Here is a 21,640-nt window from a genome sequence, read left to right on the forward strand (position 1 = left end):
GTAACTCGAGTGCAGCAATCGGTCCTTACCTACCACCAAGGACAGGCGGACCCGCAAATCCCCGCTGCCGCGGCTGGAGCCAGCGCTTCTGACAGCCTCTGCTGCTACCGCCCGCTGATTCCAGCTGTTCAAAGCGAAAGCCCGGAGAACGCAGCTCTTCCCCTAACCCACAGTTACTGGTAGCCGTCTAGAGAGCAACTGCAACTCGGCGAATCAGGAAGCAGCATGCGGACGGAGCCAATTACAGGGAAGGAGAGCCCCAATCGGTTCGGGTTAAAGGACCCTTGTGAGGAAGAGTCGGCCAACTCATTGCCTGCTTGTGCTTGCAGCTCGGCACAAGGCCTAATCCTTCGCTGCATCACCAGGGAAACAGCGGAACGCTAGGTAAGCGAGAACCAATCAGTTTGGAAAGGAAGAGCATTTACCAGAGCCGCCCAGATATTAGCCGAAGAGAGCTCCTCCGGAGAGGTGCACAAAAAGAGCAGACAACCTCAACATCTAATCAGAAACATGCCCCCCCCCCGCCCCCTCCAAAAAAAAACGCGAACACGCACAAATAATACAACCTATCTTTCAAATTATTTCATTTAATATACACTAACAAGGACTCTTCTTTCTTCACAGCAAGAATTATTAAGGTACCCACATACAAATATATTCGTTTAGAAAGGTGTGAAAATTTACTTTCTCCTGTACTGTACCATACTTTATGGAATTCCCTTCCTCTATCTATGTGCTTAGAAAAGAATTTTGCTAAGCGTAAAAAAGATCTTAAGACATTTTTCTTTACGAAGGTCTTTGATCTATAATTGTTCCCTTTGGATAGAGACGTATTTATTATTTCCCGTCGATAGCAGGGCTGAATTAGCCATGCTGTCCTGGGATCTGTCAGTCTGGTCCGGGAGGCGGAGCTTGTTAAGCAGAGGTTAGTTTTTAGTTCCCCCTGCGGCTGCGCGTGTGTTCCCACACAGGAAGTAACAGAATCTCCTCAGTCTGTTCTTTCCGCGTGTGGGATTGCACGCGGACCCATATTTCTTCTCAATGTCTAAATCGGGATTCAAGAGGTGTCGCTGCAGCAAGGTAATGTCTGTCACGGATGGCCATGACGATGTTACCGCTGCCTCGGGGTCACCCACGACGTTGAAGAATGTGAATTTTGTGCTCGGATGTCTCCCAGGGCTAAAAAACAACAGCCTATCGTCTCAAGGAACTGTTAAGCCTCTCGGACCCGTCAGAGGCCCATTCATTGCACTCTGTTCAAAGGGCTGCCTCATGGGAAACCTCCAGGCCGAGAGCAACAGGGGAGAAACAGGTACCTGGGGAGCAAGGCTCTGACTTACCCGATCGGAATCGGTCGTCTAGCCGCTTGACTCCGACCCGTGAGGGATCCGGGGAGCACAAGGAATCCGCTGCGCCATAAGGCGCCGAAAAGGCCTAGACACGGCACGGAGAGGACGGCGCCATACAAAACAGCACCACGTCATTCGGCACCGACACAAGGCAGAACACCGCCACAGTCGGCGCCGACGCCATCGAAGCAGAAGCCGACCTCATCGGCGCAGCACACTGTGCCAACCCCATCGGCGCAGCGCAAGACGCCGCCGACACCATCGGCGCACAAGACGGCGCTGACAGCGACGCCAACAGATACTGAAGGACTTAGAATTTGGGTCACAGTCCCAACGGGACACAGACCAGACTTATATTCTCTATCCGGAAAGTCCAGACAGAGCCTACCAATACATGGCCTTAAACCTACGGAAGAGCATAGGAGACATCATAAACATAAACACCATTCTAGGTCACATTCTACGTCAAGTGACTCGAGACACCGGGCATCGGCAGCATCGTCTAAGAGATCTAGACGTACCCAGGTTCGGGCCAATCCAAATGAGCATGACCGTAAGCATAGACGTATGCATCATTCTGATCATCATGCAGTGCCGCCAAGGAACACCAATCAGGACGTCAGCCCTTCTACCTCCAGATCATCTGTAGTTTCCCACCATAAGGCGAGATCACAGCACTCGCCCATATGCCTCACTTCGTCACAGGCATCCAGGCCATCTACAAGCCCCTTGGGTGAAAAGGAGGACACAGCCCGACCACTCAAGACAACCACTCAAGACAGGACACGAGCAAGCCTACCATGCCTCCGGCGACTAAGGAAACTTTTTGGCAATTATCTCAATCATTGGCAGGTTTCTACGAAACACTGGAAGCTTCCTTCGCTATAGGCAAGCCAACTCAAGGTTCGACCATCAACACTGCCACTACACCTCCGAGGGACCCAAGGAGTGAACCGCCTTCCTCCCCGAGAGAAATGACCCCACTACACTCACCCACACAACCGGATATTCGGGGAGACTCTCCCTCCCCTTCTCAGTCACCATCCTCATCAACTGGTTTTCCGTCAGACACACCAGAGCTGCCACAGGAACCATATTCCCCACCGGAGGACCTACCATATCCCAGATTTCTGGAAAAAATGGGTAACATCCTGCAGTTGCAGGTTCAAAAGGAACCTGACCCCAGATCTGAGACCCTGGGGCTCTTAAAGATATTTGACGTTCCGGGTGAACCTACTACACTTCCTCCACATGATTTACTTCATCAGCTACTTCTAAAATCTTGGGAAACACCTCATTCTTTACAAGCGGTTTCCCGGAAATCGGACATAGAGTTCCAAATTAAGAAGGACCCACCATTCGCGCTCCCACAACCCCCTCACGACTCGGTAGTCGTGGAATCTGCAATGCAGCGTTTTAAGAAAACTAAAACCCATGCGACGTACCCACCCACCAAAGACAACAAATACCTGGATGAAGTGGGACGTAAGGTTTACCAGAATGCAATGCTTACTGCGAGGATCATGCGCCATCAATTCTGCATGGTGCAATACATGTACGAATGCATCCAGGCAACAAAAGGGATGCTCTCATCTACAGGGGATCAACCACCGCAGACTCTCCATGACATGGAAGAGTGCACAAGACATCTACTCCAATCGGTCTACGAAGGCATGGAGATGTCGTCCAGGGCATCAGCGACGGCCATAGCAGCACGCAGAACAGCGTGGCTGCGCTCAAGTTCCATAAGGGAAGATGTTGATGAAAAGCTGGCTAATCTCCCATGCCCGAGGGATAACCTTTTTGGTACAAAGCTGCAGGAAACAGTGGGTAAATTGAAAGAAGAGGTGATAGCTGTACAGTCTTTGCAATCACAACCAGCCTATATGACCTCCAAGCGTTACTACTCATATACTCGACGATCGTCGTATGGGCGTAGACCTTATCGGTCATACCAAAGTTTCCGACCTCAGTCATACCCAGCATATCAGAGGCCACAATCACAACAACAACAATCCCATATGCCTCGTAGAGGGAAACCACGTACTCCACGACAGCAAAGTCAACAACAAACTTCCACACCTAAAGTGACACAGTCTTTTTGAACTCACAGCCACCACCACACTCCTTAATGCCACTGGGGAGAATTCAATCGTGCCTCCCAGTCTGGGAACAAATAACATCCGATCAATGGGTACTAGACATCGTACGTCAGGGATACCAACTTCAATTTCTGAAAAAGCCAGATTTACCTCACCTTTCCACCACACAGACCAAGAGAGCTCAGGTGCAACTTGAGCACGAGATTGCCAGCTTACACAAACAGAAGGCCATCACACTTCTATCACAGAATCAACGGAACAGGTGTTTTTACTCCCCTTACTTCCTGATTCCCAAAAAATCGGGTGGCCTACGACCCATTCTAGATCTTCGGGAACTCAACAAATTCCTAATCAAAGAAAAATTCAAGATGGTGTCCTTGAAGTCGATTCTTCCTCTACTACAACCCAACAACTGGATGTGTTCAATCGACCTGAAGGATGCGTATACACACATTCCAGTCCATCCATCCTCTTGGCGTTACCTATGCTTTCGGTACAAGCATCTACACTACCAATACAAGGTACTCCCCTTTGGTTTATCAGCTGCACCCAGAGTATTCACCAAATGTATGGTAGTGGTGGTGGCTCATCTCAGACAACAGGGTATGACAATCTTTCCCTACCTGGACGATTGGCTCATAGTAGCCTTGACTCGGGAGCTACTGATACAGCATCTGCAACAGATCATACGATGTTTACAAACGTTGGGGTTAGAGATCAATTTTCAAAAATCACACCTACAACCAACACAACAACTACAATTCATAAGAGCCTATCTGAATACGACATGAACCAGAGCTTATCTTCCTGTGGACAGGCAACTACAACTGTGACGACTCTTACAGCAATTGAACAACACTCAAACGCCTTCAGCAAGGCAGGTGTTAGTAATCTTGGGTCACATGGCGGCGGCCAATTTCATGGTTCCCAACACCAGGCTACATATGAGACACCTACAATGGGGACTAAAGCGACAGTGGAAACAACACACACAACCACTGACGCAACCAATCATTCTTACAGCAGACATGAGGAAGGGCATTGCATGGTGGCTGTTTCAATCAACAGTAGTGAAGGGAGCACTGTTCTGCCCACCCATCCACAATGCAGTCCTAACTACAGATGCATCACAGAAGGGTTGGGGAGCACATCTCGAAGTTTACGAGACACAAGGACTGTGGACCGTTGCGGAACAGAATCTACAAATAAATTTGTTAGAACTCAGAGCGATTCGACACGCCCTACAAGCATTTCAAGATTATCTGAAGGGCCGCAGAGTCATGATATATACGGACAATCAAGTAGCAATGTTCTACATCAACAAACAAGGGGGGTCGGGCTCCTGGCCCCTTTGCAAGGAGACGTTGATCATTTTCCAACATGCTCAGCAACATTGCATACATCTACAAGCAACTTACCTACCGGGAGTTGCAAATACGCGAGCGGACAACTAAGTTGCATCTTTCATCCACACGAATGGACTCTCAATCCAGAAGTAGCCCACAGTGTCTTCAGAAGATGGGGAACCCCATCAATCGATCTCTTTGCAATGGAACTCAACACGCAAGTTCCAAAATTCTGTTCCATAAGACCCAGTGCCATCAGGATGGCACAAGATGCGTTCCTTATTCCGTGGTCGACGGGTCTTCTCTATGCCTTTCCTCCCATCCCTCTGAACACCAGAACATTTCAGAAGTGCATAGCGGACAGAGCTCAATTGATTCTTACCGCCCCGGCTGGTCACGACAACTGTGGTACAGTTACCTTCTCCACTTATCTCGAGACACACCAATACGGCTTCCGAATCGACCAGATCTTCTACTTCAGGAACAAGGGACTCTTTTACACCCGTTGCACGCATCCCTCCACTTCACAGCGTGGAGGTTGAACGGCTCCTATTAACGGAACAAAAGGTATCGCAACAGGCACAACTTGTTCTATTAGAATCTAGAAAGCCATCCACGAGGAAAAATTACAATTACAAATGGCAACGTTATTCCACTTGGTGCACATCCAATCACATATCACCACTGGACTGTCCACCGGAACAACTGATAGATTATTTACATACACTATATGAAGATGGTCTGGCCACATCTTCCATTCGAGTTCATATCAGTGCCGTTGGGGCCTACCATAGACCTTTCAATAATGTATCGATATCTAATCATCCACTTCTATCTCGTTTCATCAGAGGGCTATCTCACCTACGCCCTCCCATTACAAAGCCTCCAGTTCCATGGCATATCAATACAGTCTTGGAACAACTCATGCTTCCTCCCTTTGAACCTCTGGATTCAACACACATAAAGTCTCTGACGTGGAAAGTAGTATTCCTAGTGGCAGTAACTGCAGCACGACGAGTCAGTGAACTGCAAGCACTGGTCCATTATGCATCGTACTTACAGTTTTTCCATCAAAAGGTGGTGCTAAGAACGCATCCCTCCTTCTTACCGAAAGTAATTTCTCAATTCCATCTCAACCAAAGCATCGAATTGCCCTTATTTTTCCCAAAACCCCATACCAATGAGCGGGAAAAATTACTACACACGCTAGACTGTAAAAGAGCATTGGCGTACTACATGGATAGAACAAAAGTACCATCCCGAGCTTCTCAACTGTTTGTATCATTTGATCCAAAGACACTGGGTCTACCGGTACAAAACGTACCATATCGAGCTGGATAGTTTAGTGCATTCAATTCTGCTATGAAAAGCAAAGCTTATATCTCTCTGCCAGGCCCAAGGCTCACCAAGTCCGTGCCCTAACAACGTCATGGGCACACCTTCGAAATGTACAACCAGTAGACATTTGCAAGGCAGCTACATGGTCATCACTCCATACCTTCACGTCGCACTACTGCCTTGATCAACAAGCAACCACGGATGCAAAGATAGGACAAGCAATCCTACAATCTTTTCCATCCCATTCTAAGTGCCTGCCACACTCCAGCAGATCACGTTCAAATTAACATTATAGCACCTAACGTGATTGGGAGCTTGGGACTCCCAGGACAGCATGGCTAATTCAGCCCTGCTATCGACGGGAAAAAGCAAGTTTGCTTACCGTAAACGGTGTTTTCGTAGATAGCAGGATGAATTAGCCATGCTGACCTGCCCTCCTCCCTGGCAGTCACTGTCTTTCCTTCTACCAAATATAGCTTAATCACAGACTGAGGAGAATCTGTTACTTCCTGCGCGGGAACACACGCGCAGCCGCAGGGGGAACTAAAAACTAACCTCTGCTTAACAAGCTCCGCCTCCTGGACCTGATTGACAGATCCCAGGACAGCATGGCTAATTCATCCTGCTATCTACGGAAACACCATTTACAGTAAGCAAACTTGCTTTTACATTTAATTAATTATTTATGCTTTCAAATTATTATTATTATTTTTTTCTTTGTTTCTTTTTAACTGATGTAAGTTGCACACATTACTTCTTTTAGCTTACTGTTATTTTTTCTGTTGTTTTATTGTATGAATTTTTTTTATTTATTTAATGTTACTTGGTCTGTTTTATATTCTGTTTTATTTGAATTGTTAAAGAGAAAAGCGATGTATTAAATCCAATAAAATAAGTAAAGTATTGTCCACCTAGATCCTTTTCCTGGGTAGTGACTTCTAATATGGAACCTAACATTGTGTAACTACAGTTTGGGTTATTTTTCCCTATGTGCATCACGTTGCATTTCTCCACATTAAATTTCATCTGCCATTTGGATGCACAGTCTCACAAGATCCTGCAAATTTCACAATCTGCTTGTGATTTAACATCTTAGAATAATTTTGTGTCATCTGCAAATTTGATCACTTTACTCATTTCCTCTTCCAGATCATTTATAAATATATAAAAAAAAGTATAGGTTCCAGTACAGATCCTTGGGGCACTCTGCTGTTTACCTTCCTCTACTGAGAAAACTGACCATTAAGTTCTACTCTACACTATTCAACATCTACACGCTACCATTATGTAAAGTATTCATAGAACTTGGCCTAAACTTCTTTCTCTACGCAGATGATCTACAATTTTGTTTTCCACTAACAAACTCAACAGAAAACACAGCATCATTAATCACAAAATATATGACAAAGATAAATGAAAAACAATCCCAACTTAAACTAACACTAAATACCAAAAAAACAGAAATCATATGGCTAAACCGAAACCCCCCAAAAACACTATCACCCCTTTGGACCTAGGAAATTGCCAAATTAATCCGTCGACAAAAGTGAGAGACCTAGGAGTACAACTAGATAAAAACATATCAATGAAAGGGCATATCAGTAAATTGATAAAATCCAGCTATAGCAAGCTACAGATTCTAACCCACCTGAAACCTTTACTAACTACCACACCAAACTCTGGAAAGGATTTGGCAAGCGGCAGCAGGGGTCTCCTCCACATATGAAGCAGCACTATTTAGGGCTGCCTTTTCACTGGCTTTCTTAAGGACTAGTGATTTGGTACCAGTCAAAGCAAGTGGGGGCAGAGTATGGACTGCAGCAAGAGGATATGTTCCTGCACGAAGGCTACTCACAAATCAGAATTAGGAGGTCCAAGACAGACCAGGAAGGGCAAGGACTAACCTGCGCAGTGGCTAACATAAGGTCCTTTTTGCAAATTAGGAAAGGAAAAGGGGGAGCTTTCTTGGGCCACAGAGGTGGATCAGCCCTTTCCAGATTCCAGTTTGTGGCTGTGATGAAGAAATGTCTATGGCACACTGGCTTCAGCCCAGCAGTCTATGGTTCCCATTTCTTTTGCATAGGGGCCTCTGCCGACAAGCTAAAAAAGATAGGGAGATGGAAGTAAAACGGATTTCAGAATTGCACGAGGTGGCTTAGAGTAGTCCTGGGCCAGGCAAAGAGTTGGGAGGATGAGAGAAGATACAGTTGGGATATGTTTGGATGTATATCTTCAGGTAAGGAAGAGGGCAGTAGAGAAGCCTCAGGGAGAAAATCTAAGGTTTGTAACATTGGGATTAGGATTCAGTGGATGAGTGATCAAGGCATGAAATGGGACCAGTTACTCTTTTCAGTGCAACTAGAAGAAAGCCATCACCTGGAGCTTTTCTAATATACCTGGAAGGTAACAACCTAGCTGCCCTGAAAGGTATAGAGCAAATTATGAGAATCAAAAGGGTATATATAGCTCAGGACTTCCCACAACTCTCCTGGGGATTCCACAGCTAGTTGGGTTGTCAGTTTATCCACAATATGTGTGATTTAAAGCTGTATACCATGAAGAATCAGAGTATGCAAATTTATCTCATGCACCTGCATTGTGGATATCCTGAAAACCCGACTAGCTGTGGAGTCCACAGGAAAGGTTTGGTAAGCCTAGCACAGCAAAAATAGCAGGCTTACTCCCTAGGTCACAGATTATATGGTCTGATATCATTCCTAGGAGAGTGTGGGGAAAGATCATGGAGTTCAAAGACATGGAAACTAGGAGAAAGTTAATTGGGAGATTTTCAAGTTAGTTTCCCTTCTAGGAAGAGTAGCTGTGAGGCATGATTTGATATCACTCGATTGCCCAGGGCTTGACAGTTGGGATGGAGTGCACCTGCCTGACGTAGGGATGGACATTTTATTGAGCACATTCCAAGATGCTATACAGACTGATTTATGCTGAGGTCTTAGGCCACTGTTGGAGGCAGAGGAATTCATTGATTCTAAGGTTTGGCATGACAGTAACAAGACTGGTAGGAAAGAAAATGGACAATGTAGTACATTTTGGTCCCACAGAGAAGGGCAACCCTGAAAGGAGTCTTGGGCAGTTCAAGCTTATCCAAGCAAGAACATAGCCAGGTCAGTCGGGCAGGCTGTTCGCACTGAAAGACACAAGCGAGAAAGCTGCTAGGTAGGTTTGGCAGGCTATAGTGTTAGGAATACATAGCTGGGTCAGTCCAGCAGGCACTGAATTCCTAGTATTGGATCAAATATGTCTGGCAGGTTGATAGCTGCCAGGCAGATGAGCCAACTGCAAGCAATGTATTGGGAGAATTGTATAAGCCAAAACTTTGGAAAGTTGGTTAGGATGCATAAGCTGTATTGGTCATCTTTTATTATAAATAAAGCTGTGGCCTTTATTTTCCACAAGACTGACTCCAGACTATCTTTGCCAGTAGGTTAGTAATGGGGTGAAGAAATAAATCAAGTACAGACCTGGATGGGAGCAGGGCTGCAGTGCACACGTTAAGATTTTTGGCTGCAGTTGCACAGTGGATGAAAAGCAGTAGCAAGAAGTAGCTGCATATATGTCTCAAATTATAATTAAACTATAATGTGAACTGTGAGTGTGTTTTATAGAATCAAATTAATAATATTAATATTGCCTCAAGCATGTAATGGAAATCAGAAAAAAAGGAGACCTTAGTGACTTTAATTACTAACTGAAATACTTAAACATGACAAGCAAAAAAAGCAGGAACCCTTGTAGATTCACTGCCATGACCTTCTCTCTCCCCACTTCCTCCCAGGCAATCTACCATTGCTCAGGGTCACATTCTGTTGTGCTCGGAGGTGGACCCTTGTCCTGGGGCAGTGGAGAGATATCTCCTGATAGGGAACAGAAGGCAACTGCCCCCAGGGGGGCAGAGCACTGGAGGAAACAAGCTCGGATGAGCTTCACCACTGGAAGCCCAAGGTCCCCCCGGGAGAAGCCCGTAGAGACCCAGGCCGCTTGGACTCAGGTGGGCCTCGCAAGGTCTCCTGGGAGAGTAGAAGACCGGTGTGCCCACAGACACAGGGAGAGTGCGATCGGGTTCGAGACTAGAGGTCCAATGGAGCAAGGAGGACCAGAACAACGTAGGTGATGACAAGGCAAGGAACAAAGCCAGAATCTAGGGACGAAGTCAGGCAAGCAAAGGTCAGAGTCCAGAGGTCAGTCCGTGGGATGGTCAACAAGGCAGAGGTCAGATACTGGCGGTCAGACGAGGTCACAGGCAGGCCGAAGTCAGGAGGCAGGCAGCAGGCAGGCAGGCAGGTCATAGAAACATAGAAATGACGGCAGAAGAAGACCAAACGGCCCATCCAGTCTGCCCAGCAAGCTTTCGCACTTTTTTTTTTCTCTCACATACTTATCTGTTTCTCTTGGCTCTTAATAACCTTTTTTATTCTATTTCCCTTCCACCCCCGCCATTAATGTAGAGAGCAGTGTAGGAACTGCATCTAAGTGAAATAGCTTAATTAGTTTGGGGTATTAACCACCACAATAAGCAAGCTACACCCATGCTTATCTGTTTATCCAGACTATGTAATTCAGTCCTTATTGGTTGTTGCCTGAATATAGATCCACCTTTCTTCATTCCCCCACTGCCGTTGAAGCAGAGAGCCATGCTGGCTGTGCATTGAAAGTGAAGTATCAGTCTTGCTCCCCTGCCATTGAAGCAGAGAGCTATGCTGGCTTTGCATTGAAAGTGAAGTATCAGTCTTGCTCCCCTGCCATTGAAGCAGAGAGCTATGCTGGATATGCATTGAAAGTGAAGTATCAGGCTCATTTGGTTTGGGGTAGTAACAGCCGTAACAAGCAAGCTACTCCCCGCTTTTTTGTGAATGCAAATCCTTTTTTCCACATTTAAGAACATAAGAACATAAGAAAATGCCATACTGGGTCAGACCAAGGGTCCATCAAGCCCAGCATCCTGCTTCCAACAGTGGCCAATCCAGGCCACAAGAACCTGGCAAGTATCCAAAAACTAAGTCTATTCCATGCTACCATTGCTAATGGCAGTGGCTATTCTCTAGGTGAACTTAATAGCAGGTAATGGACTTCTCCTCCAAGAACTTATCCAATCCTTTTTTAAACACAGCTATACTAACTGCACTAACCACATCCTCTGGCAACAAATTCCAGAGTTTAATTGTGCGTTGAGTAAAAAAGAACTTTCTCCGATTAGTTTTAAATGTGCCCCATGCTAACTTCATGGAGTGCCCCCTAGTCTTTCTACTATCCGAAAGAGTAAATAACCGATTCACATCTACCCGTTCTAGACCTCTCATGATTTTAAACACCTCTATCATATCCCCCCTCATTCGTCTCTTCTCCAAGCTGAAAAGTCCTAACCTCTTTAGTCTTTCCTCATAGGGGAGTTGTTCCATTCCCCTTATCATTTTGGTAGCCCTTCTCTGTACCTTCTCCATCGCAATTATATCTTTTTTGAGCTAAGGCCCCTTTCCTCATTGCCGCTGAAGCTTAGAGCAATGTTGGAGTCGCATTAACCATGTGTATGTTTATTGAATAAGGGTATTATCACCAGGTTCCCGTGAGCCACCCACTCTTCATTCACATCCTCTAGACTTTATGGATCCACAGTGTTTATCCCACGCCCCTTTGAAGTCCTTTACAGTTTTGGTCTTCACCACTTCCTCCGGAAGGCCATTCCAGGCATCCACCACCCTCTTCGTGAAGAAATACTTCCTGACATTGGTTCTGAGTCTTCCTCCCTGGAGTTTTAAATCGTGACCCCTGGTTCTGCTGATTTTTTTCCAACGGAAAAGGTTTGTCGTTATCTTTGGATCATTAAAACCTTTCAAGTATCTGAAAGTCTGTATCATATCACCTCTGCTCCTCCTTTCCTCCAGGGTGTACATATTTAGATTCTTCAATCTCTCCTCATAAGTCATTCGATGAAGACCATCCACCTTTTTGGTCAAGGAACAAGCTGAGGTCTTGAAGCAGTCAGGTCAAGGAACAAGCTGAGATCAGTACCAGTTAGACAGTCCAGAGGTACTTCTTGGGGAGACATACAGACGAACACAGGAACAAGACGAGCAGGAACTAGGATGCAGGAACAGGACTGGAACAGAAGGATCCTGGAACGAGACTTGGAACAAGACAAGAGCAGGAACAAACGCAGAGGCAATCTCACATAAAAGCCGACCCGATTGCCAAGGCAAGGAAGCACAGACAGGAACTTCCTTATATCGGGGAATCAATCAGGGCGTGCCGCGGAGCTAAGGCCCGCCCTTGGCCCTATAAGAGGCCGGGCGGTCCACGCGTGCACACGTAGGGACGTGGCCAACATCGCTGAGGACGCCGAGCCTCAGCATGAGGCCTGGCGCGCAGTGGAAGGCCCAGCGACCGCCGCCACGGGAAGCCAGGGCCTAGAGGAGCTGGCAACTACCGCTAGGGAGGCCGACCTGGGACCTGCCATGGGACCGTGAAGGTAGGCCAGTGTGCGGGATGGCTGCGGACGGGGCGGATTGACACTTCCTGCACGATTAAATGCACCCCCCACTCTCCTAAGTACAATAAGAAAACCATAACATTCCGTAAACATTGCAAATCTGAAGACATTATGGACTCACTATCAGAAGACCTCAATAAGTTAGATCTCACTGATGCCAACTCAGCATGTTCCTCCTGGCACCAAATCACCAGTAATATTGCAAATAAACTGTGCCCACTAATCTCGAAAGAAATCAACACGGAGAAGAAAGCCAAAAGACCGTGATACACCCCTGATTTGAGAATCATGAAAATGGAACTACGTAAAATGGAAAAGAAATAGCGTAGAAACCAATCCCCAGCGCTACTATTAAAGTTCCGCTCTCTTCTACACGAATACCGAAAAAATACAGACAAAGCCAAGAAAGACTATTACGCATCAAGGATTCATCAATACCAATTCAACCCACGTGCTCTCTTCCAATATGTATCTAGCATCATTACTCCTCCAACAAACGTTAACTCAGATAATGAGGACGAAATCAAGTGTGAGAAAACAATTGTGAGAAACTAGCTGATTACTTTCACGACAAAATAGATAAACTCATGGCACGCTTTACCATCTCCCCCCTTCCAGTCAGTTCACCTACTGCCAACACACACATCACTACACCCATTCACATCGCACACATACACAACCCTAACACAACTATACCACACTCTGCCACCCTTACAAACTTTGAAACCACTACCCCTCTCGAAATAGAAGCTATCCTCAAGAAGATTAAACCAGCTATGCACCCCTTTGATATCATACCCACAAAAACACTCCTTTCTTCTCCAGCAAGGATTGCCAAACCCATTTCCAAGATTCTCAATAAATCTATCACTACTGGACTGGTACCCGCTCAACTCAAACATGCCATAATAAAACCGACGCTCAAAAAAGTGGACTTGGACCCCACTGAACCATCTAACTATCGCCCAGTTTCAAACCTTCCTTTCCTGTCCAAAATAATGGAGAAAATCATAAACAAACAACTCACAGAATTTCTAAATGAACATCAACTACTACTTCCATCCCAGGGTAGATTCCGCAACAACCATAGCACTGAAACCCTGCTCCTGTCTCTTTCAGAATTAATACTAAAAACACTAGACACCGGTCACTCTTACATTCTTGCGCTACTTGACATATCATCTGCATTTGACACTGTCAATCACTATACCCTGATCACCCACCTATCTCAAATTGGAATCACTGGTTCTGCACTTTGCTGGCTCCATTCCTATCTTAATGAGAGAAAATACAGTGTTAAAATTGGCCGCCACGAATCCAAACCTAGAAATCTACAACAAGGAGAACCTCAAGGATCCTCTCTCTCATCAACACTGTTTAATATCTACCTTATCCCCCTATGTCGACTCTTGATGAAACTTGAATTCCCGCACTTCATATACGCAGATGATGTGCAGATCCTTATCCCCATTAAGGACTCTCTACCCAATGCTCTGAAAATCTGGGATACTGCCCTTGAAGAAATAAAGAATCTACTCACCGAAAATTTTCTAGCAATCAATACCAGCAAAACAGAACTTCTCATCATCTCCCCACAAAGCAACATCCCCATCATCCCTACCAATTATCCACAAGCTGGTCTTCTCGTCTTACAGCAGGTCCGCAGCCTCGGTGTTATCATAGACAACCATTTCTCATTAAAAAAATTCATCGCGGCCACTGTTAAAAACGGCTTCTTTAAACTCTATACTCTGAAAAGAATCAAATCTCTTCTACACCCGCACGACTTCCGAACAGTTTTACAAGCTACAATATTGTCAAAACTAGACTACTGTAATGCTATCCTGCTTGGACTGCCAAAAAATTCGCTACAACCCTTACAGATGCTACAAAACGCAGCCGCCCGAATACTGACTAACGCACATCACCATGATCACATTACGCCGGTACTCCAATACCTTCACTGGCTACCAGTAGCATCTAGGATCACGTACAAAGTCCTTACCCTCATACACAAATCAGTCTACAACAAAGAAATGCAATGGTTCTCTGACCAGTTTACATTCCACAATTCCAACAGACCTACGAGAACAATACACCAAGCCAAACTCAGGACTCCCACGCTCAAACATATTAAACATGTATCCACGAGAGAACGATCATTTACCATAGCAGGAACCAATGTTTGGAATAAAATGCCCACAGATCTGTGCCTGGAGCCATGTCACAAGAAATTCAAACAAAACTTAAAAACTTGGCTCTTCAGAAAAGCTTATACATAATGACCTCTTACTCCACAAACAGCCGTCCTACCTTAAACAGCCGTCCACTCCCCCCCTACCCCTTTTACCTCCAACTGCCTCTGCTTGAATGTATCTAGTTATACAAAGTTTTTATATTATTATTATTATTTATTGTTATTTGAACCCAATGCACCTTATCATATATAGTTTGTAATTATACATAGTTTCCCCCAGGAGATTAGACGGGATTCAATTGTACTAAAAACAAACAAGCAAACAAAGCAGGGTTGGGTAAGGGGCAGGGGTGTGGCCTGCTGGTTGCGGCGGTTGCTACCCCTGATTGAGCTGGATGTTCACTAGGATGGCGCTGCTCTCTACATTGGTGGAGGGGTGGAAGGGAATTGGGGCCGGAGGGTGCTGGAAGCCAATAGAGACAGGTGGAAGGGAGAAAAAAAGGGGGGGGGGGGGGAAATGGATAAACTGCGTAACTTGCTGGGCAGACTGGATGGGCCGTTGGTCTTCTTCTGCCGTCACTTCTATGTTTCTATGTTTTATATGTGGACTTATTGCCTTGTTCGCTGACCTTATTGATATATGTTTGTTCTTTCTGAATTGATTATAAGCCTGTTGCTAAATTTTTGTTCATTGTAAACCGAGGTGATGTTTTGAAACGTGCCGCGGTATATAAAAAACCTTTAAATAAATAAATAAATAAATGTGCGTACTTTGTGGATAAAAGTACACATGCTGATACATAGCATGTGTACTTTTACCAGCAAAGAAGCTGAACTATGTCCTGAAGTATATTGTACATGTGCACTTGCAGGAATCAAAGGCAAAATTAGTTTTATTTCTATTTCCCATTTTAACTATAATTCCTGAGATTCAATTTTGGATAGGCCATTGAGAGGAAAACCTAAGGAACTAAAATCAAGCTTTGAATGGTCTGAAAAGGCAGCACAAATATGCATTTTTTGAGCATGTCTGACATAAGAAATTGACATACTGGGTCAGACCAAGGGTCCATCAAGCCCAGCATCCTGTTTCCAATAGTGGCCAATCCAGATTACAAGTACCTGGCAATTACCCAAACACTAAATAGATCCCATGCTACTGATATCAGTAATAGCAGTGGCTATTTCCTAAGTCAGCTTGATTAATAGCAGTTAATGGACTTCTCCTCCAGGAACTTATCCAAAATATTTTTAACCCCAGTTACACTAACCACATCCTCTGGCAACAAATTTGAGAGCTTAATTGTACGTTGAGTGAAAAAGAACTTTCTCCGATTAGTTTTAAATGTGCTACATGCTAACTTCATGGAGTGCCCCCTAAACCTTGAATTATCCGAAAGAGTAAATAACCAATTCACATTTACCCATTCTAGACCTCTCATGATTTTAAAGACCTCTATCATATCCCTCCTCAGCCATCTCTTCTCCCAGCTAAACAGCCCTAACCTCTTCAGCCTTTCCTCGTAGGTGAGCTGTTCATCACCTTTATCATTTTGGTTGCCCTTCTCTGTACCTTCTCCATCGCAATTATATATTTTTTGAGATGCGGCGACCAGAATTGTACACAGTATTTAAGGTGCGGTCTCACAATGGAGCGATACAGAGGCATTATGACATTTTCCTTTTTATTCACCATTCCCTTTCTAATAATTCCTAACATTCTGTTTTCTTTTTTGACTGCTGCAGCACACTGAGCCGATGATTTCAATGTGTTATCCACTATGACACCTAGATTTCTTTCCTGGATGGTAACTCCTAATATGGAACCTAACATTGTGTAACTACAGCAAGGGTTATTTTTCCCTATATGCATCACCTTGCACTTGTCTATATTAAATTTCATCTGCCATTTGGATGCCCAATCTTCCAGTCTCAAAAGGTTCTCCTGCAATTTATCACAATCTGCTTGTGATTTACTCTGAATAATTTTGTATCATCTGCAAATTTGATTACCTTCACTCGTCTTATTCCTTTCCAGATCATTTATAAATATATTGAAAAGCACAGGCCAACATACAAATGACACAAATTATATAGAGATTTTTCTAGTATCCTTGGGTAATTCCAGTTCAGCCTTGGGGAGCATTGGGTCCACTTTCCCAAGATGGGGGAAAAAATCTCCTGGGCTGGGGACAGGATAACCTGTAGGGCCAAAGCTGTGCCAAGGATACTCCCATGAAATAAACAAATGTCCACTCAGTATGTGTGCTCCAACATAAAAATAGTGTACTGTGGTTAATTCAGAGTAAAACAGAGTGAAACAGCACAAGAAATAAACATAGTGAAAAAAACCCCCCTCAATCATTAATCCAGTCTTCCAGCCTCACAAAGCAAAAATTCTTCTTTCCCTTAACACAGTCTCTTCTTCAGCCTACCCTGGGCCTCTTTTTCTTTCACGCCCAGATTGAGTTACTCACAATGTCCTGGTCAGCTCAAGGAAGAAATCGCTCTGATTCTGCAGACTGGGATCAACCGAGCCCCGTAGCAAGTTCCTGCTGGCACGGTTTGCCTCCTGGTCCAAGCAAGTTCCCAGCACAGTTAAGGTAACACTTTTCTTTCAATCTTCAAAACAGCATCGCAAAACTCTTCCTTTCCTTCAGGCTTCCTGAGAGAGAATCTCTGCCTGAACTCCTGCTCCTCCACCCCTCTAACTCTGGGAGAGGGACACAGCCATCCATCTCCTCCTTTTAGCTCTGTGACTCTGGAGAAGCCCCAAACCAAGGAGAGTCAGGGTTTGTATAGCCTTCTCCTGAAACCAAGCCCCTGTGGGCTGTATCAGGCTGTCAGTCAGGGAGCTGACAGCCTCATACAGCCCACATACTCCTACTAAAACCTTCTCACATTACTTCACTACAACCTTTACAGGCATCCCTCAGGAGGAAAATCTCTAATTTAACATTACACATCCTTGTAATATTAAAACTTACACCCTCTGTGGCACATAGGGGCCACACTTGCTTAAGGGAATAATGTTGATGCTGGTAGAATGAGAATGGCTGACAATTGTTTATGAATAGACTGCAAAAAAGGAGTATTAAAATAAATGCAATAGTGGTAGATCTTCAAGGATGAAAACAAATAAACCACAAGTAATTTGTCTAACTCGATAAGCCAGATTGATGTTCCTGTTCTCCTCTTAGGGCCTCATTTTCCAAGCACTTTACCGCGTGCGATAAATTCGCAAATCGCGTTAACAGCTGTTAACGCGATTGCAAATTAGTTATTTGGTATTCAGGGGCGGAGCATATGTAAAGCGGGAACCTGTGTATCGTGTGCGGGCCTGAAAAGGATTACCGCCATCCACGATAGTTCCGGACAGCCTGGAGAGAGAGAGAGAGAGAGAGAGAGAGAGAGAGAGAGAGAGAGAGAGAGAGAGAGAGAGAGAGAGAGAGAGAGAGAGAGAGAGAGAGAGAGAGCGAGCCTTACTATAGTGCCTATGCCCTACATAGGTATTTTAACCCCTATGGGAGGGCCACCTATTAACTCGGGGTGGGGATTAGGTATGAGCGTCGGGGGTTGGGGGCCACTTTCGCATTCCACATGAGACCTACGGACAGAACAGTGGTCTCTAGTGCAGATTTGTTGGCTGTCGGAGTGAGGACGCTCACTCCAAGAAGTGGTTTGGGCAACGTTCTCTCTACCTAGCTTGATGGACACTCTACCTGGGCAACAACATGCTAGGTGGAGAGAATGTTGGCCAAATCTCCGCTTGGAGTGAGCGTCCTCACTCCGACGGCCAGCAAATCTGCACTAGAGACCACTGTTCTGTCCGTAGGTCTCATGTGGAATGCGAAAGTGGCCCCCAACCCACGACGCTCATACCTAATCCCCACCCCGAGTTAATAGGTGGCCCTCCCATAGGGGTTAAAATACCTATGTAGGGCATAGGCACTATAGTAAGTCTCTCTCTCTCTCTCTCTCTCTCTCTCTCTCTCTCTCTCTCTCTCTCTCTCTCTCTCTCTCTCTCTCTCTCGCTCTCTCTCTCTCTCTCTCTCTCTCTCTCTCTCTCTCTCTCTCTCTCTCCCTCCCTCCCTCCCTCCCTCCCTCCCTCCCTCCCTCCCTCCCTCCCTCCCCTGAAACAGGCTGTCTGGAACTATCGTGCACCGCGATAAGGGAAACGGGCAAATATCGTGCACTGCGATAAAATTCTGAAAGAATCATCGTGCACTGGGAAAACATTGCGTGCGGTGCTACTGTTTTCGTGAATGGCGAAAACATCGCCGCACGCGATTTTTCCCCACTGCACGAAAGAAGCCTCATTTGCATTGGTAACGCCCCCTAATGCGTTACCAATGCGATATTGGAAAATAAGGCCCTTAGTTTGATCATTTTAGTCATTTCTTATATATTTGTGTACATCTTAATTCATTCCTTTTTATTCTATTTTCCTTCTGTTTTAATCATTTTATTTTGTTACTATTTAATTTTATGAAATATTGTTCTATGTTTTGTTAATTATGTATGTTTTTAGTCTGTAAGCCGCCTAGCCCTCTACTTTGTGTATAAGCAGTATATAAAAACATTTAAATAAATAAACTGAAATCCAGTGCATTATCTAAATAAATAGATAGATAAATAAAATGTGGCTAAAAACATGGAATCATTCAAAATATCTCTCAGCAACAGAACATTGATTAAAGTAACAAGCATTTGCATCATATGCCTGCAAAGAAAAATCCACCACTATGAAGTATAAAGTATCTTGAAATAGTGAAAAACAGATTTCAACACACTGAAACCATATCTGTGCTAAACGTACTATTCTTATACACTCAAAGACACTATTCCTGTGTAACTCTGTAAAAGTATTTATCTTTCAGCAGGTTCTGAATCTTTCATGTTGCCACAGTGTAAATTGTAAATCCCTTGAATATATGGTTTTGTCTGCAGGCCTCCTTCTCGTCTTATATACCAAAAGAGACATTCTTCATAAAATAATGAGTGTATATTGCTAGGAACTTGTCAGCTACAACAAATATTTACGGAAAGAAAGGCTAGATGGCAGAAGCAGAGATACACAAAAGCACGCTAAGTAAGAAAGAAAATTCTAAATTTTCTTTCCATGCTATATGTTATGTAGAGCATTAGAGTGCCACAAAGAGGTTGGGTTTTCAGTGAATAAGCTTGAGGTATATTTGCATACACTGCCTCCATTGTTTGCAAATGTATTTCTGATATTCATTCTGGATGTCCTGAAAACCAGGCAAACCATGTTTTATATGTATAAACTGCAGCTGAAAGACGTTTCTGCTCCCCCAAGCTTAAAATGTGCACTAAGCCTCTGCCAAGCTCACATTTTAACTCAGGTTTGTGCACACATTTTCCAGTCTGCATATTTTTTTAACTCCTAATGCATTAGCATACCATTAGCTTACTGCATTGGGACTTTTAAAACATTGTAACCTGTACATTAAGAAACCGTGCACTGAATTTCAGCACACAGTTTTAACCCACATGTCATTGCATTGTCCCCTTTGGTTGCACTCTCCTATGCTTTAACACACACCCCAGCAATCGAGTACTTGTTAAAGCTTGTTAGTGCATACTTTCACTGGCCAACATATCCCAGTCACTAAAATCCCCAATGCCAAAGATCAGGAAGGCAGTGACACTACAAGCTCTAACCTAAGACATTCAAGCAAGCAACCCTTTTTAACTCTTCCCTGTCAGTTTTCAGATCAGTTTGTCCACTAGTTTCTGAGTTGAAAGAAGGTCACAGACACAAATGCAGGACAAAAATGATCTCCTCATTAGATATTCCTTATTGCATTATCAACAAGTGCCTTAAAATCAATCAAAATCTTTATGATGTCTCTAGGATCCATAGAATAAAACACAGCCATAGAAAAATGGAACGGCAAACTTCTCATAAAGTAAAGCAAGAAGATTCACCCAGAACTTATGATGCCTACTTTCCAGGATGTATGCATGCATCTGCAGACCACAGATAAGTGTGGATCCGGAAAGAAACACCACTGTCAGATACTTCATGCTTACCTTGACATGTCCTGAAAATATGGTGTAGATAGGATACTAAAAACAAAAGTGATTAGGACAGCCCACAGTGACATCAGGAACTTTCTTTCCCTTCCAAAAATAGGCTAAATATCCCCTGTGAAAATCATGCAAAACAGCCATGTCATCTAATGTATGATTGTATAATTCGATCCTTTTGTAAACCGTTGTAATGGCTAAACTGAACAATGATATATAAACTCGATAAATAAATATATTTTTAAAGATTTTATTATGAGTTTTTGCCTCTGTAGCCAGTTTCTTTTCAAATGTCTATGCATTTTCCTATTTTCTTCAGATGGATCTTTTTCCAGTTTTTAAAGAAGTTCTTTTGGCTAAAATAGCCTCTTTTACCTCACTTTGTAACCATGCTGGCAGTTGTTTGGCCTTTCTTCCACTTTTTTAAATGTATTGAATACATCTGGACTGAGTTTCCAAGATGGTATTTTTAAACAATGCTTGTTTGAACTTGCACAGGATGACCTAATATTAATACTGGAGCACTGCAAAAATTAAATTACCAAGTGTGAATACCCTCAGAATCCCAGACAATCTTGGCTAATTAATTAGACGCAATAATTTTGGAATGTTGACCTTCATAATAGGCATCATCGTATAGTACTTATGACTTCCGTACTCTGCCTTATATATAATCATTGGTCAAAGGAACCTTTTTTTTAAGCTTTTATATTTTGCTATAAGTGAAAGTCCAACACCATTTAAAATGT

General features: G+C 44.1%; 1 protein-coding gene across 7 annotated transcripts in view; it reads right to left on the reverse strand.

Annotated features, from left to right (window-relative positions):
• Positions 1-291, reverse strand: part of MICU1 (mitochondrial calcium uptake 1) — a 512,953-nt gene extending 512,662 nt beyond the window's left edge. For 4 of the 7 annotated variants that reach the window (XM_029609122.1, XM_029609118.1, XM_029609119.1 and 1 more), the window contains exon 1: positions 30-291. The gene's annotated coding sequence lies outside the window, so the exon portion shown is untranslated. The remainder of the gene's footprint in view (positions 1-29) is intronic. The other 3 variants (XM_029609124.1, XM_029609121.1, XM_029609125.1) reach the window with 2 other exon arrangements.
• Between the last annotated feature and the right edge of the window lie 21,349 nt (positions 292-21,640).

The sequence above is a fragment of the Rhinatrema bivittatum genome, chromosome 7 (genome assembly GCF_901001135.1).
Source record: "Rhinatrema bivittatum chromosome 7, aRhiBiv1.1, whole genome shotgun sequence".
Taxonomy (NCBI): Eukaryota; Metazoa; Chordata; class Amphibia; order Gymnophiona; family Rhinatrematidae; genus Rhinatrema; species Rhinatrema bivittatum.